Consider the following 16,254-nt stretch of genomic DNA (forward strand, 5'->3'; position numbering starts at 1 on the left):
TGCATGAAAAGAGAATAATCCAGGCATGACAATTGTGATTAACCCTGAATTGCTTTGTAGACAGATGAAAGAGGATACTAGGAGACATTTAATGAATAGGAAAATTAGTCAAAATCTTAATAAAGAAAGACTGTGAAATGGCAGGACATTATGATGAGGGCTGGTTCAGAATGTTGACATTGTGTTGAACTATTAATATTGTGACGTTGTGTTGCAACCATAAGATTGTGATTAAGATTGTGACATTGTGTTGCAACTATTAAGATTGCTGAAATCCTTTGATGGGTGGCTAGTAATCTGGAAGTGTATTTAAAAATATATTGTTTTGGATGTGGTTCTCTGCAGCCACCTCCTGAATGCTGGGACTATCCCTATGCACATTTGTATTTCAGCAATCTTTTCACTCGGAGCCTGCATCATTTTCTTTTGGGTTTCTGAGAGGGATACCTTCAGTCTAGGAACCCCCTTTTAAACTTCTCTAAAAGTTTGGGGTCAGGAGTGGGATGACTGGAACCCTGTGAAGTCTCAGGAACTGGACTGGATTGGGGAGACTGGGACTGGCAGAGGTGCCTCAGAAACAACCAGAGTGGTAAGGGATCCAACATTTTTTTAAAAAAAACTCACTCTTTGCCTGTCCTGCCCTCACCATCATTCAGCTCTAGCTTTTCAGAGGCTTGCATGAAGGTAAGTCTTAATTCCTATGTTATTTAATGCAGGCTTTAACTGCAAAATTTCTTTCAATTTGTTTCACAAGGTATTTTCAAGCTGGTTTGTTGTTTTTGTTGAAATAATGTTTTAGTTGTTGTAGGTTATATTGCTGGATTTGCTGCTTGTCCTGGATATGCAGGGTTGCAACCAAAATAATTATATAGGGGAATTTTCTGTTGTTCTGATTTGTTTTGTTAATATGAAAACCACAGATAAAATACAAAAAGCTAAAAAGGTGCAAAAGGCTATCATTTAAAAGTAATTAAACCCCTATAGAATTAAAACCCCCAAAATCAAATCTATTAAAATACAGATAATAAAAACAGCACTACACTATTAAAAGAGCTTTCCTTAGTTCCTCAAAGCCTATCAAGAATAAAACAGTCTTTGCTTGCTGGCAGGACAACAAGTAGGGAGCCCAGTGCAAAATCCCCTAGACCTATTTGTTTGGAATTGAGTGACTACTTTTCATCCCCCACTGAGCCTGCAAAATTCATCTAAAAGCAGTTATAACCATTTTTTAAAGCAATAAAAGTTGCCATAATAATTGGGGAAGCATAAAGCTTCTGTTCACTCCATTGGGATTCAGATTCAGTCCTGAGCTAAATCAAACAGCTCCCTAATCAAATCAGTCCAAGACAAATCAGGTTTTTTTCCAGAGCACCAAACGGGTGTCGGAAATTAATATTGTCATCAGCACACCCTACTACTGACTATCATGTTCACTTCAAAACTCATCAGTTTGCTGCATCCAGTGCCAGTCCTATTCAGGGTTGACCCACTAAAGTTAACAGGCACAGCTAACTTGAGTCTATTCATTCCAGTGGGTCTGCTCTGAGTAGGGCTTAGTTGGCTACAACCCAGTATGTTTTGCAGGAAGCACCTGCATAGGTAAAAATGGACATATTATCATCCCAATTTAAAGGTGTTAGTGTTGAGTTTGTGTGCGAGGAAAGGTTGCTGCCTGAATAGCTCAGTTGGTTAAAGCGTGGTGCTGATAATGCCAAGGTTGCAAGTTCAGTCCCCCTATGTGGAAACTGTATATTGCTACATTGTAGGACATTGAACTAGAATTACTAGATTATTCTCAGGGTCCCTTCCAACTCTACAATTCTATGATTCTATGATTTGAGGGTGGCCATGTAGCTTGTTTCACAGAAGACAGCCCTCAGTTTGAAGGGCTACTAGAGGATAGGCTTCTATCTGAAGGGTTGATTTGTCCAAGTCTGGTTTAAACATACAGAACTTTAAGAAGGGAGAGGAGGGAGGCCTTGAAATTGTCTGTCAACAGGTGCGGTGCCAAAACTATGGGCGTTTAGCCAGGAATTTTGTGCAGGGTGAGGCCTCCAGAGGGCGCCAGTTAGAATTGTTTCACCAACTCTCCCAGTATCTTTGCTGAGCTTTACCCCTCAACCTTCTATTTTCATCACAGGGAAGGCAAATGTCAGTGACCCCTTCCCTGCCACAGGCCACACCCCCCCCCCCCGGCTAAACCACCATTCGTTTGGATGCAGTTCCACCTTGGCTTCGGCTTGCAGAGACAATCCTGCAGCTTGGCCTTCTAAAGATTAAAATTAAGCCGACTCAGTTCGTATAGAGGATAGGAAAGGAATGTGGGAAGGAGGAATAAACTTGCAGAGGAAATAGTATTTTCTCTCCTTCCCCCAGTCCTTTCCATGGCCTTGCATTACCTTTGAACTCAACAGTTCCTTTCCTGCCAAGTTCCTGGCCAGAGTGGAGTGGCTTCTGTCACTCCTGAGCACTGCATGAGCTACCGGGCCCAATCGCTGTGCCTTTGGATGAAGGGGAGTCCCAGGGCTGCAGGGATCTGCAAGGCAGGAAAGTGAGGAGGGGGGATGGGAGACAAGGGTGGGTGGTAGTGTTGGAAAATTCCATTCCACCTTAAGTTGCAGACTTTTGAGATTGTTACATGCACTACAGACTCAGGATCACTAGTCAGAAGTCTGGGGGTCTTGAGATGTTTGCAGATGCAAGTTTTAGAAGTGACACCACAGATGGCACAAGCACTTCCGGGGTGTGCTACATGTACAACCAGTGTCTGTTTGACTGGTTGTGCAAGAAGCAGACAACAGTGAGCCTGAGTTCTTGTGAAACTGAACTCAATGCACTGACCAATTCACTTATGGATTGTGAATGGTTGTTGCAGCTGTTTCAGGACGTCAGGGTTAATGTGAAATGTCCTATACAGGTTTATCAAGGCAACAGGTCCTGTTTGGCTTTGCTAGCTTCAGAGAGTTGCAAGCAAAGAACCAAGTACTTGCAGATAAAGTTACATAGTGCAAAGCAGTGTATTCAGAAAGGACTCATTCAGGTGTCCTACATGCCAGGAAACGAAATTCCTGCAGATCTGTTGTCTAAAGTTGTTAACAGGGAACACCTTCAGGTATATGTACAACAGTAGCAGCTAGGTTGAAATACTGCATGACAGGTTACATGGAAAGGGGGAGGATGTTGGAAAATTCGATTCCACCATAACTTGCAGACGTGTGAGATTGTTACATGTCACATGTCTGTTTACATTCCAGCACAGTTTGCTGGGCACATCCGTTGTGTGTAGCTGTTGCTTTTGACTCTCTCTGAAGAGAAAAGAGATGACATGTTTCATTTGTCCTGATTTATACTCAATAAATCTGTAGCTTGTTAGTATGTTTCCACAAGCCTCACACCACTTCTGTTTGCGCAGTATGCTCTACTGATATAGTGTGCTCGGGCTTTGAAGTCTGAGTCGCTGATTTACGTCACACCAGAGGTTGAGGAATCATCACACCTGGAAGGGCATGATCCAGCTGGGGGCTAGCCAGCTAGCATCTCAACCCCCAAAGGATGCCGACAGGTAGATGCCTGGATTTTGACACCAGGCAGTGAATGAAGGAATAAATGGGGGACTAACTGACTGGGAGAGCTCATCAGATGAGATCCTCCCCCACTGCATCTCATAGGATGGGAACCTCCCACAACAACACCCACATCAGAGCTTCTACCTTTCCTCTGCCTGTGCTGTTTCCAGATGCAACAAGGAAATGTTACTTGGTTTAACTGTAAATATATATTTTTAAATTTCTAGAGGACACACACATGAAACCTAGGTTTTCTGCATATGTGGATAATGTTATGCTTCTCTGGTTATTCTCAGATCCCAGAAGATGCAAGCCTCTCGCCAGTGCAGGGATTACGCTCTTAAAGCCCAAGGCATTTCAGCACCTGTGGCGAAACACCCATTGCTGCACCTGCAATGGGAATGCAATCTCCTAAAGGAGTCTCCCCTGCTCTCCTCTTTCCAACTCAGCAACAGGGGAAGCGTTCCAGAGAGATCTGTTTCTAGTGCCCCTAGAGACAAGGGAGACCAGAAAGGCTTTTTTAATCAAACCTCTAAATTTGAAAAAGAGCTGTTAGAAAATAAGATTATGTTGCTTTCTAAAATGCATAAATTAATGCATACAAAAGATAAACAGGTTAAATCAGCTATGATACACTGGGTGAGGGACTTCGGAAATAATATACAACTTACAACATAGCAGAAGTTATGAAACTGAGACTTGAGGTTTACAGCATGTTATGAAAATGATGTATTGTTGGTACTTAATTATTAGTAAATTTGCTAAAATGTATAAAACAAGGTCACATACATGCTGGAAATGTAAGGAAAAAGAAGGTAAATTTTATCACATGTGATGGACATGTAAAGTAGTAAAAGAATTTTGGGAGATGATATATAATGAACTGAAAAAAAAATGTTTAAAATAACCTTTCCATTAAAACCCCCTAAACTTTCCTTCTAGGAATTCTGGATGCCGAAATACCAATGGGTCAGAAAAGACCGTTTATGTACACGACCACTGTGGCTCGGATGTTACTAGCGCAGAGATGGAAAGAAGACATATCAGAGAAGAATGGCAAATTAAACTGATGGCGTATGCCAAAATGGCAAAAATGACCAGAAGAATTAGAAAGCAGGAAGACCAAAATTTTAATAAGCAATGGGGAAAATATATTATTTACCTTAAAAATCACTGTAAACAATTAAAATTATTATTAGGATGGGAATGATACTTTCAGTTTAATGTTGAACTTTGCTTGTAATGGAGATTTAACAGATTTGGATTAATAGTGAAGTAACAGGAGGAAAAATGTTAACATAAGGACCCATAAAGGGGCGGAGGGAAGTTCAGGGGCATCTATGGAATTCTCTTTTTATTGGTTGTTTGATCATTGTTTGTAAATTTCAAAATTAATAAATCTTATCTAAAAAAAGAGATTCATTTCTAAATCAGCATATGCAAATGTTATAAGAATCACTGTCCTCTTTTCTCCTTTCCTCCCACCCATGGTGTTTATGGTGATCCCTGCTTGGCCCCTGAGCCGTCTATTCAGATGTCATTTTTTCAGATGTATTCAGATGTAATTCTCAACTGATTTCCCCCCTCCAGATTCATGCTGGAGTACCAGATCACATCCACATCTTTTTGAAGTGATGCATTAGGATTTCTTCGTTGTTCTCCCCATCCCACTCACTTTTCATCCCACTGTTGCTCAGTTTTGTTGTTGTGGTGGTTGCTAACTTTTGGATTCTGCAGCATGGAAGGCCGCTTTCCCAACACACCACCTTTGTTGCATCCACAACAACTGCATTCTATAACATGCTTTGCTGAACACATGACGTACTGTATAGATATACAATGACCATGATACAAGCCAGAGTTTATTAAAGGTTTCATTTCAATTAAGCTCTCTTTACTGATTCGTATCGGTGTGGAGGTTGAGAGAAGCAGCAATTATGTACACTTGAGAAATTTGCTTCCTATATGACACATTTGGGGAAAGTCTAAACAATTCAAAAGACAGGTACATCCATACCTCTTGTTACATTCGGTTCAGGTTACGTCTTTTCAGGTTGCATCCCGCGGAAGTACCGGAAAGGGTTACTTCCGAGTTTCACCGCTCGCTCATGCGCAGACACGCAAAATGATATCACACACATGCACAGAAACATCAAATTGCGACCCACGCACGCGCAAACACGGGTTGCGTTCCTTTCAGGTTGCGAATGCGGCTCCAGAACGGATCCTGTTCACAACCAGAGGTACCACTGTATTTGAATTCTGGACAATGATTTGTTAAGAAATAATCAAAATACTACAATATTCAATTCCAGCTTCACTGCAGATTTGTTTACTAACTCTTTGGGACAATCACCTGAAAGGTTTCAGTTCTCAGGAATTATTGATGTGGGTGCTGATGGGTGCCAGAACTTCAAGTGACCCCAAATGGAAAACTTACCGGAATTGCAACTTTCGCTCTGGGTTAAAAATATGTGGCGTTTCGCACAAGCTGAAAAATAACACATAAACTACATGTTGACCAAGGCTTGGAGAATCTCCAAAAATTCTAGGCTGCTTGGTCAGATTTTATCACACATACAACAAATGCAGACACACTGGACTCCTTCTCAACATGAATCTTGGCTTTCCTTGTGGTCTTAAGTTCTCTACCTGCCTGATTTAAGTCTTTTCCAGATATTCTGCACTACCCTATTTTGTATTTGTGATCATGAAACACAAAACCTCATTCTCTTCTCTTATCTACTCAATGAAAGCAGAATATTGCTGAAATTTTTGCACGACAAAGAAAAGTTTGTAAATTTATAACCTTTAATAAGTTTACAAATGTACTGAGTTAATGAAGACATACACAAACAGCATTCATTGGGGAATCATAGCTATGTCATAGCGTTACCCTGTATACAAACTCAGAACAGTTTCTTTCGAGCTCATTTGGATGCAAACTTAACAATTAAAATCATTAAGCCACATGTTATCATTTTCTGTGCAGAGAGTGCTTATATAAGACAACCATTGGGGACATTGTTGACTGTAGATCATTCTTTATCCTTTTTTTGTCTAGGCAACAATCTTTTGCCAGTACAGCTTGTAACCATTAAACACAGGAACAATCTGAACATTGTTTCCACATCTGCAAATTTTCTCCTGGAATATTATTTGATACATATCTTGTGAGGCTTAAATTTTCTTTTTCAGGTTGAGCTTGCTTGGCGTACAAGTGGAACTGCAAGAGTTCATCAGCCAGAACCAGGTCAACACCATTTGAATACTCTTGCATCAACATCTTGATGCCATTGTGAACCTGTTCCTTGGTTGTTGCAGGTTTACCAAAAATAAAAAACTGCCAGCCGCACTCCTTTACACTGTTACTCTTCTGTCTAGGTTGGCTTCCAGAACTACCATGACAGGGATAAATGAATTTATCCTAAACTTGTCTCTTGCAGAAAATTTGTCTAAGGCTTCAGGTGCTGTCCAATCATTGGGGGGGGGGTGTTGTGTGTTGTTGTTTTTTTGTACTCCCTTCCTTCTTTTGATAGTTTTGTACTCTGCATCTGATAAGAGTAAATTTTGCTTGCTGTTCAATTTCATCTCAAATCCTGTTCTCCAAATGGAACTGCCTTTTGGTCTTGCAAATATTTCATGATGTCTTCTTTCTAACTATATCATTGTTTTTTGTGCTCATGAGAGAGGCATTGTAGGTGGTTCATGGCGGCTTACTCTGCCAGATCGGAGCCCCATTTTCCATAAACCACTGAACAGTTGACTTTGCTTGAAATGCATTGAAAGTGACACGTTTCCTTTATAAAATAATAAGAATAAGCATAATTCTATTATTTATTCCCCAATATGCTTTGTTTGACCTCACCCAGACAAACACCCCAGGTATCTGTGCTTTGGGTTGTCCCTTTTAAAAATAAAATTAAATGGGGGGGGGGTTTATTGGGTTGTTTTTTTAAAAAAAAAATTATTAATGGTTTTTTTTAAATTACAACATAATAAACAAAACGTACAAGAAATATCACATTTTATAACATATTTTCTTATCCTTTTTGGACTTCCTCACATCTCCCGCTCCTTCATTCCAAAATATAAAAATTAATTCAGCAATTTATCACCTTATCCCCATCTTATCTAATTTTCCAATGTTATATCTTGAATTTTAGATATATTCATTTGACTTTTTGAAACTTTTAGTTTAGCCTAATCATTATCTAAAAGTTGATTTTTTCCTAAATTTAACTTATCTTCATAGTTCACTTTATCTAATTCAATGGTGCCAAATTGTTTATGATCAAGCATCCTCCTTAACATTCATACAGTTTACAATATTTTTGCAAATAGTCCTTAAATTTCTTCCAATCTTCTTCCACCGTCTCCTCTCCCAGGTCTCGGATTCTGCCAGTCATCTCAGCCAGTTCCATATAGTCTATCAGTTGCATCTGCCATTCTTCCAGTGTGGGTAGATCTTGGGTTTTCCAATGCTTAGCAACGAGTATCCTTGCTGCTGTTGTAGCATACATAAAAAATGTTCGATCATTCTTTAGCACCCTCTGGCCAACAATGCCCAAAAGGAAGGCCTCTGGTTTCTTAGGGAAGGTATACTTAAATATCTTTTTCAGCTCATTGTATATCATTTCCCAGAAGGCCTTAACCCTAGGGCAGGTCCACCAGAGGTGAAAGAACGTTCCTTCACTTTCCCTGCATTTCCAACACTTATTATCAGACAAGTGGTATATTTTTGCGAGTTTGACTGGGGTCATGTACCATCTATATATCATTTTCATTACATTTTCTTTCAAAGCATTACATGCAGTGAAATTCAGCCCAGTAGTCCATAACTTTTCCCAGTCCTCAAACATAATATTATACCCAATGTCCTGTGCCCACTTTATCATAGCCGATTTAACCATTTCATCTTGTGTGTTCCATTTTAACAGCAAGTTATACATTCTTGAGAGTACCTTAGTCTTAGGCTCTAACAGTTCCATTTCTAACTTCGATTTTTCCACCTGGAATCCTAACTTTTTATCAAGTTTAAAAACTTCTTTAATCTGAGCATAGTGTAACCAATCTCGCACTTTGTCTTTCATTTTCTCCTGACTCTGCAATTTCCAATTATCTCCATCTTTTTCTAATATTTCCCAATACTTCGTCCATTTGGCCTCCATACTGAGTCTTTTCCGGGCCTTAGCTGGGTTGTTTTTGTTTTGATCATGGATTTTTTGTTTTTATATTTGTAATACAAAGCCCATTGTAGCATAGAAGCAGCTGTATAGTGGCATGCCACTCGTGGCTTTGTGTCGGAGGCTGTGGACAACTTAGGGTTGTCTGCCAAAAGTGGGAGTTCCTGCACCTCTTTTTCTAGAAAAAGAGCTCTGGCAATTAGTAATTACCAAGCAAACCAATGATGATGATGAAGATGATGATGATGATGATAATTGATTTGTACCTTGTGGCAATTAGTAATTACCAAGCAAATCAATGATGATGATGAAGATGATGGTGATAATTGATTTGTACCTCGCCCATCTATGGGGTGGCCCCAGCCACTCTGGACAGCTTCCAGCAAATATAAAAGCATTATAAACACCGAACATTAAAAAATACCCGAAGGGCTGCCTTTCGATGTCTTTGTTTGACATCTGATGGGAGGGCATTCCACAGGGCGGGCACCACTACCGAGAAGGCCCTCTGCCTAGTTCCCTGTAATCTCACATCTCACAGTGAGGGAACCACTAGAAGGCCCTCGGAGCTGGACCTCAGTGTCCGGACTGAATAACAAGGGTAGAGCCACTCCTTCATGTATACAGGGCTGAGGCTGTTTAGGCCTTTAAAGGTCAGCACATATATGAGCTGAGGGAGTGAGTTCCATGGTTTAACTTCTCATGGAATTCTACTCACTATTGATCCAGAGTAGATTCCAATGTATAGTTAGCAGTTGTTGTTGTTGTTTAGTCGTGTCTGACTCTTCGTGACCCCATGGACCAGAGCACACCAGGCACTTCTGTCTTCCACTGCCTCCCGCAGTTTGGTCAAACTCATGCTGGTAGCTTCGAGAACACTATCCAACCATCTCTTCCTCTGTCGTCCCTTTCTCCTTGTGCCCTCCATCTTTCCCAGCCCCAGGGTCTTTTCCAAGGAGTCTTCTCTTCTCATGAGGTGGCCAAAGTATTGGAGCCTCAGCTTCAGGATCTGTCCTTCCAGTGAGCACTCAGGGCTGATTTCCTTAAGAATGGATAGGTTTGTTCTTCTTGCAGTCCATGGGACTCTCAAGAGTCTCCTCCAGCACCATAATTCAAAAGCATCAATTCTTTGGTGATCAGCCTTCTTTATGGTCCAGCTTTCACTTCCATACATCACTACTGGGAAAACCATAGCTTTTACTATATGGACCTTTGTTGGCAAGGTGATGTCTCTACTTTTTAAGATGCTGTCTAGGTTTGTCATTGCTTTTCTCCCAAGAAGCAGGCGTCTTTTAATTTCATGGCTGCTGTCACCATATGCAGTGATCATGGAGCCCAAGAAGGTAAAATCTCTCACTGCCTCCATTTCTTCCCCTTCTATTTGCCAGGAGGTGATGGGACCAGTGGCCATGATCTTCATTTTTTTGATGTTGAGCTTCAGACCATATTTTGCGCTTTCCTCTTTCACCCTCATTAAAAGGTTCTTTAATTCCTCCTCACTTTCTGCCATCAAGGTTGTGTCATCCGCATATCTGAGGTTGTTGATATTTCTTCCAGCAATCTTAATTCCGGCATGGGATTCATCCAGCCCAGCCTTTCGCATTATGAATTCTGCATATAAGTTAAATAAGCAGGGAGACAATATACAGCCCTGTCGTACTCCTTTCCCAATTTTGAACCATTCAGTTGTTCCATATCCAGTTCTAACTGTAGCTTCTTGTCCCACATGGAGATTTCTCAGGAGACAGATGAGGTGATCAGGCACTCCCATTTCTTTTTTTTTTTTAATAGAATATTTATTAGGTTTTCCGAAATTAATACAAAAACAAAAAGAAAAAAAGACAAAAAATAACAAGAATACAAAAATACAAAATTAAAAAACGATTAAAACAAATACCATTTCCATTACTTATTTCCATTAACTTATTTCTCAGACCTCCTCTCACCTCCCCTTCTTGTATTCCAATTTAAATTATTAATTCAGCAAATCCTTATATCCCAAATTTAAACATCAAATACTTAAACATCATTGCTCATTCTTCAACATTTTTCCCTAAAGTCGACAAAAATTTCCCTTCCATGGCTTTCCCCAGTTCCAAGCAAATAACAGAACAGAATAAAAATAAAACAAGTTATAGTTATATACCCTTTGGATTTCCAGACTCCACCCACCCCTTTCCCGGTTTCAGTCCCCAACAAGTGTTCATCAATTCAATATCTTGTCTAGCCTGGAGATCTCACGTCCGAGGCTTTTAAATCTCTTTCAGTTCCTCTCTGCCGGCCTTTTTGATAGTCCTTAATGTTAAACCCCAGATTTCGGAAAGGCTTCGGCCCAACAGGATCCATATTTTTTCCAGCCAGCCCTCCATACTTGAAAAAAGCGCCTATAGGGTACCCCGACATACTCCTTTCAAGTCCAAATGTCCCCAAAGCTCCGATTTCCACCTTGATCAAATTTGTAATCCTTCGGTCTTCAGATCTCCACAGGAGGGGATCTCTCAGTTTTAGGCTCACCAATTCAGGCCAGGCTTTCCACATCAGATTGTTATTCTCCTTTATTGCCTTCATGTCAGGCCACAAATTGCAACTCTCATTTGACATCTGGGAAATTACAGCTCCTCCTTCCTTCTCTTCAGGAGCAGCACATATCTCCTTTTCCATATTCTCATAACACTCAAGTTTCCCTATTTGCTCAGTTGTATGAGCTTCCTGCTTCGAATCCTTATCAACTTCAACAAAATTGTTTACTGCTGAGACCAGAGTTGTAACACTTGTAGCCAAAACATCAATTTCCCCTTGTAATTTTCCCAAGAGAACAAATGTTCTATCCAATTCAGTCTGAATTTTCCCTCCTCCAGCCATTGTTGTAATGTCCTAAACCCCCGCTGGGGGGGTTCGTTTCTTAATATTTTTCAGCTCAAGTCCAATAGCCAATTTATTGTATCAGTCCTTCCTTATTCTCAACAAATTGTAACAAATATAACCAGCAGAAGCAACAGAAACAAAGTTCTCTTTTTCCCTCTGACAGCCAATTTGACAGCTGTCAAACTCCTCAGTACTTCATCAGCAGGCTCTCTAGCGGGACACTCCCGGGTCCGGGGGGGGGGTGAAACTTCAGCTCCCACAGTTAATCTTTTATCCTCCGGTAAAATTTCTTATATTGTCAAACCATGAGGGTTAAAGTCTTTTAGTAAAAGAAAAAAAAGGTCCTCTCGACCTTAGATGGCAAGTTCTTTGCTTTAAGTTATCTACAAAGGGGGGGGGGCGGACTTCCTTTTTAACCCTTCCCCGCTCGTTCCTAATTCAGAATTTTTTTTCTTTAAATTCCGAATTCCATATTACTCACGGGTTTTTACTTTAAAATCCAATTGTTCCAAGGAAAAAGTCAGCGCTCTCCGTCAATGGCTTGTGGCTTCACTCTGCAGAAGGAGCAATGAACTCACAGCACCGCGCCGCACCCCGTCCCCGTTCCGAAGCCTTTAAAAAGGCTCCTTCGCGGTTTGGGGGGGCGCAAATTGTGCCCGCCGAGTCACCAGGTTCACAGGCATCCGAGCCTGTGATTTTTAAGGGTCTCCGTGTCGCCGCCACAGACAAGACCCGATCCTGTGGAGCCGATTCCCTCCGAAGCTCGGAGGGAATCCGCCATTAAACAATGGCGCTAACCCGGAAGTCCCAGGCACTCCCATTTCTTAAAGAACTTGCCATAGTTTGCTGTGGTCGACACAGTCAAAGGCTTTTGCATAGTCAATAAAGCAGAAGTAGATGTCTTTCTGGAACTCTCTAGCTTTCTCCATAATCCAGTGCATGCTTGCAATTTGGTCTCTGGTTCCTCTGCCTCTTCTAAATCCAGCTTGCACTTCTCGGAGTTCTCGGTCCACATACTGCTTGAGCCTTCCTTGTAGAATTTTAAGCATAACCTTGTTAGCGTGTGAAATGAGTGCAATTGTGTGGTAGTTGGAGCATTCTTTGGCACTGCCCTTCTTTGGGATTGGGATGTAAACTGATCTTCTCCAATCCCCTGGCTACTGCTGAGTTTTCCAAACTTGCTGGCATATTGAGTGTAGCACCTTAACAGCATCATCTTTTAAAATTTTAAATAGTTCAGCTGGAATACCATCACTTCCACTGGCCTTGTTATTTGCAGTGCTTTCTAAGGCAGAGTAACAACCTAAACACGTTGCAGGATTTCCAAACTATAGACCGGAGGCAATTGTGTTTCATCCAGCAGAGCTTTACTGCCACTGAAGGCAAATGAGCATAATGGTCACAAATCCAATACATTCAGGATTGACACTGTCCATAAGAAATCCAGTTGCAGCAGACTTTACTTAAACTATGAGCTCCTAGCTATAGCAACCACAAATTAATTGCAGAGCTATCTTGAGTGCCAAGATGGTGTAAGCACAGCTTCCGGAACAGTTCACTTTCGGTGCAGCACACATTTCAACCGCCCGGCCTTCAACCACGAAGAGTTGAAATCACAGATGTTAAACGTGTGTAAGTTGCGCGCTACCTGTATTTTATCAACGTTGTCCACCATTGCTACTGAAGGCCACCTTCTGGACTGAACTCCATGAAGGTAGAGTGCCAACGACAGAGGTGAAAGATCTCATGGGGTTTAGAGAGGAGGGGACCGTGGACTAAGGGAAAGCAAACAGGTGCAATGGGTCAGTGTGTCTGATGGTTAACCAGAAGTTTGGTGGTTTGAGCCCACCCAGGGACAGCTGTGGGCAGTATTCCTGCATTGCAGGGGGTTGACCCTTGAGGTTCCTTCCAACTCTATGATTCTATGAAAATATCAGCAAAGTACTCTACAATGAATGACCCGATGCCTGCATACACTCCTGCTATTTTTCTAACTTGACCATAAGGTGTTGGGGAGGAGATATGGGAGAAAGGGGACAGGAAAGGATTGCATTCTTATCCCCTTATGTGCTTTAGGGTAATTGTTGATCACCCTAATAAGCTGCTAATGGATAACAACAGAGTGCCTGAACAATGCCTTTCAGAACATTGTAATTGGAGTGCTATTTTGTATCATGCAGACTGATGAAGCGTGTAGCAAAACCTGTAATATATCCGGAGAACAGGTCTCCTTTTGCCCACTTGGGTTATTCTCACCAGGGTGGTGGCTTTGATTTGCCTTCCCGTGATTGATCCATGCACACGGCTTTGTGTTTCCAACTCAAGACCCATTGAAGAACATCTCATCCAGTTCAATCTTTGAAAAACAGCTTTGAAAAACTTTTTCATATTCTCCAGTGTGCTACCTTTGCCGTTGTGGCGGCACGGGGTTGCCATTCTGTGACTGGACTTACGCTACTTGTTGAACGGTTCATTTATCCAGTCTGTATAACGTTTACTGCACATGTAACTTGTTAAGATAGAGTTGTACATTTATCCACTCCATGTTTACAGTATCTCCAGGCTTTGTCTTGCACATGGCACCTTAGGATGTTTGTTGTTTGAATGGTTATAAGTCTATCTCTAGTCTAGCTATTATTCTAGTAAATTTGGTTTTATACTTATAAGCCAGTTTGTGGTGGTGTTGTTTTGTTGTATTTCAGAACGATCTGCCTTTGAGAAGGGTACAAAGTTTTGATCGCTACTAACAGCTGAGGTCATCAGGGTGAACTAGGATTATCTGTTCTAGATTACACTGATTATGTCTTGTACATGTCAGGTCAAAGCATAAGAGTGCTGGTGGAAGAATGAATGAGATTCAGATCTGGGATTGGGAGGTTCTGGATAGATGCTCTGATAGTGAAGATTCCTTATGCCTAGGTCACACTTGCTAGTTTACAACAGTGGAGGAAGTATTATTCTCCTTTGCCCAGGGCTAATATCCCAACCCTGCAACCAAGCCACAATGATGCCCAGGGAAATTTCTATAATGACCACATGTTAGTCATGCCCATTAATTTTTATAAACACCTTAGACAGGCCAGCTAAACCAGGTGAGGGTAGCTGATGAGTCCCAAAGCCTCGGTGAATTAGGGACTTCACCTGCATGAGAAGACAGGCTCCAGCGGATTGAGTAAACAATACCAATAGTGGGCCCAACGGTCAAGGAGCTGGTTTCTGTATGTGCTGTTGAGGGAAGTGAGAGGCAGGTGGGGCACATCAATCTAGGACGCTAACCCATCTAGTAGAAGGAAAACTCTGGGACTAAACCTAAGCTGCCTTTCAGGAAATCTCTGGGAGAAGAAAAGACTAAGGAGTAAACCCTACACAAATTCTGAGTGGAGTCCCTAAGATGGTCGTATGTCACCTTTTACACCTCCTTCCAGCAACTTAGAATCAGCTTGTTAAAATCAAGGAATCATTCATTATCAGAGTTTACGGCCAAGAGATTATTTATGGGAGGGAAAGCAGCACCAGGAAGTTCCTGAGTGCAATGATATCAGGAGGTTCTATTTACCAGAAGCCTCACTTGTGCAAACTCTGTGTAATTCAACTGGGTTTTGCAAGAGATGCTCCTTATGGCTTTCAACTTGTGATTAAAGTATCAGATGTGACCATGGTCATTAAGCATAGGTATGGAAACAGTAATTAACTATGAAACATATACATGGGGAAGCTGTGATGACACATCTTGTTTTATTGATTTATAGACTACCGTATTTTTCGCTCTATTAGACGCACCGGACCATAAGACGCACCTAGTTTTTAGGGGAGGATAGCAAGAAATAAGAAAGCAATGCAAAGCCTCATGAGTGAAGAGGGAGCGCTCCTCCCTCTCTGCTCAGGAGGCTTTGCGGGGCTATCCCTGAAGCTAGGAGAGCAAGCAGGATCGGTGCGCACCCATCCCTCTTGCCCTCCTGGCTTCAGCGAAAGCAAGCCTCCTGACTTTCCCCCCACCTCCCACAAGAGCCGCACGCTCTGTCCCTTCCCCCACCTCCCGCAAAAGCCAGTGATAGCCGCACAAAGCCTCCACGGGGTAACGGGATGAAGGCTCCCCGCTGCCCTGTGGAGGCTTCACACCGCTAAGGCAGAAGTTAGAACAACTAGAGGGAGCACTGCACAGCGCTCCCTCTAGCTGTTCTGGCTTCTGGGGTAGCCCACGAAGCCTCCGCAGGACAGCGGGGAGCCTTCATCCCACTGCCCTGCGGAGGCTTCGTGGGCTACCCCAGAGCTGCTCAGGAGCGCAGGGCATCTGCGCACAGCCTGCCCGCTGCTCCCAGGGCTCGAGGGGGAAGCTCGGGTTTTGGCTGCCAGCCCCAAAGAGCAGCTCAGGAGCATGCCACACTCTGGCAATTTAGCTCCAGGGACCACACATTCGCTCCATAAGATGCACAGACATTTCCCCTTAGTTTTTGAGTGCGTCTTATGGAGCGAAAAATAAGGTACTTTTCCTTCAAGGTTCTTACCCTTCCCATTTTCATTCCCACAACAGTACTGTGAGGTATGAAAAGTTGGAAGGGACCCTAAGGGACCATCTAGTCCACCCGCCTGGCAATGCTGGGATCTCAACTAACGCATCCCTGACAGGAGGCCATCCA

General features: G+C 42.2%; 1 long non-coding RNA gene across 1 annotated transcript; it reads left to right on the forward strand.

Moving 5' to 3' along the window:
- Nucleotides 1-417: 417 nt before the first annotated feature.
- LOC309347044 lies at nucleotides 418-4,982 on the forward strand. The gene is made up of 2 exons (XR_014158785.1): nucleotides 418-684; nucleotides 4,509-4,982. It is a non-coding gene; the product is annotated as an uncharacterized lncRNA (long non-coding RNA).
- Nucleotides 4,983-16,254: the final 11,272 nt, after the last annotated feature.

The sequence above is a fragment of the Podarcis erhardii genome, assembly GCF_964252035.2.
Source record: "Podarcis erhardii genome assembly, chromosome: 7".
In the NCBI taxonomy this organism is placed as follows: Eukaryota; Metazoa; Chordata; class Lepidosauria; order Squamata; family Lacertidae; genus Podarcis; species Podarcis erhardii.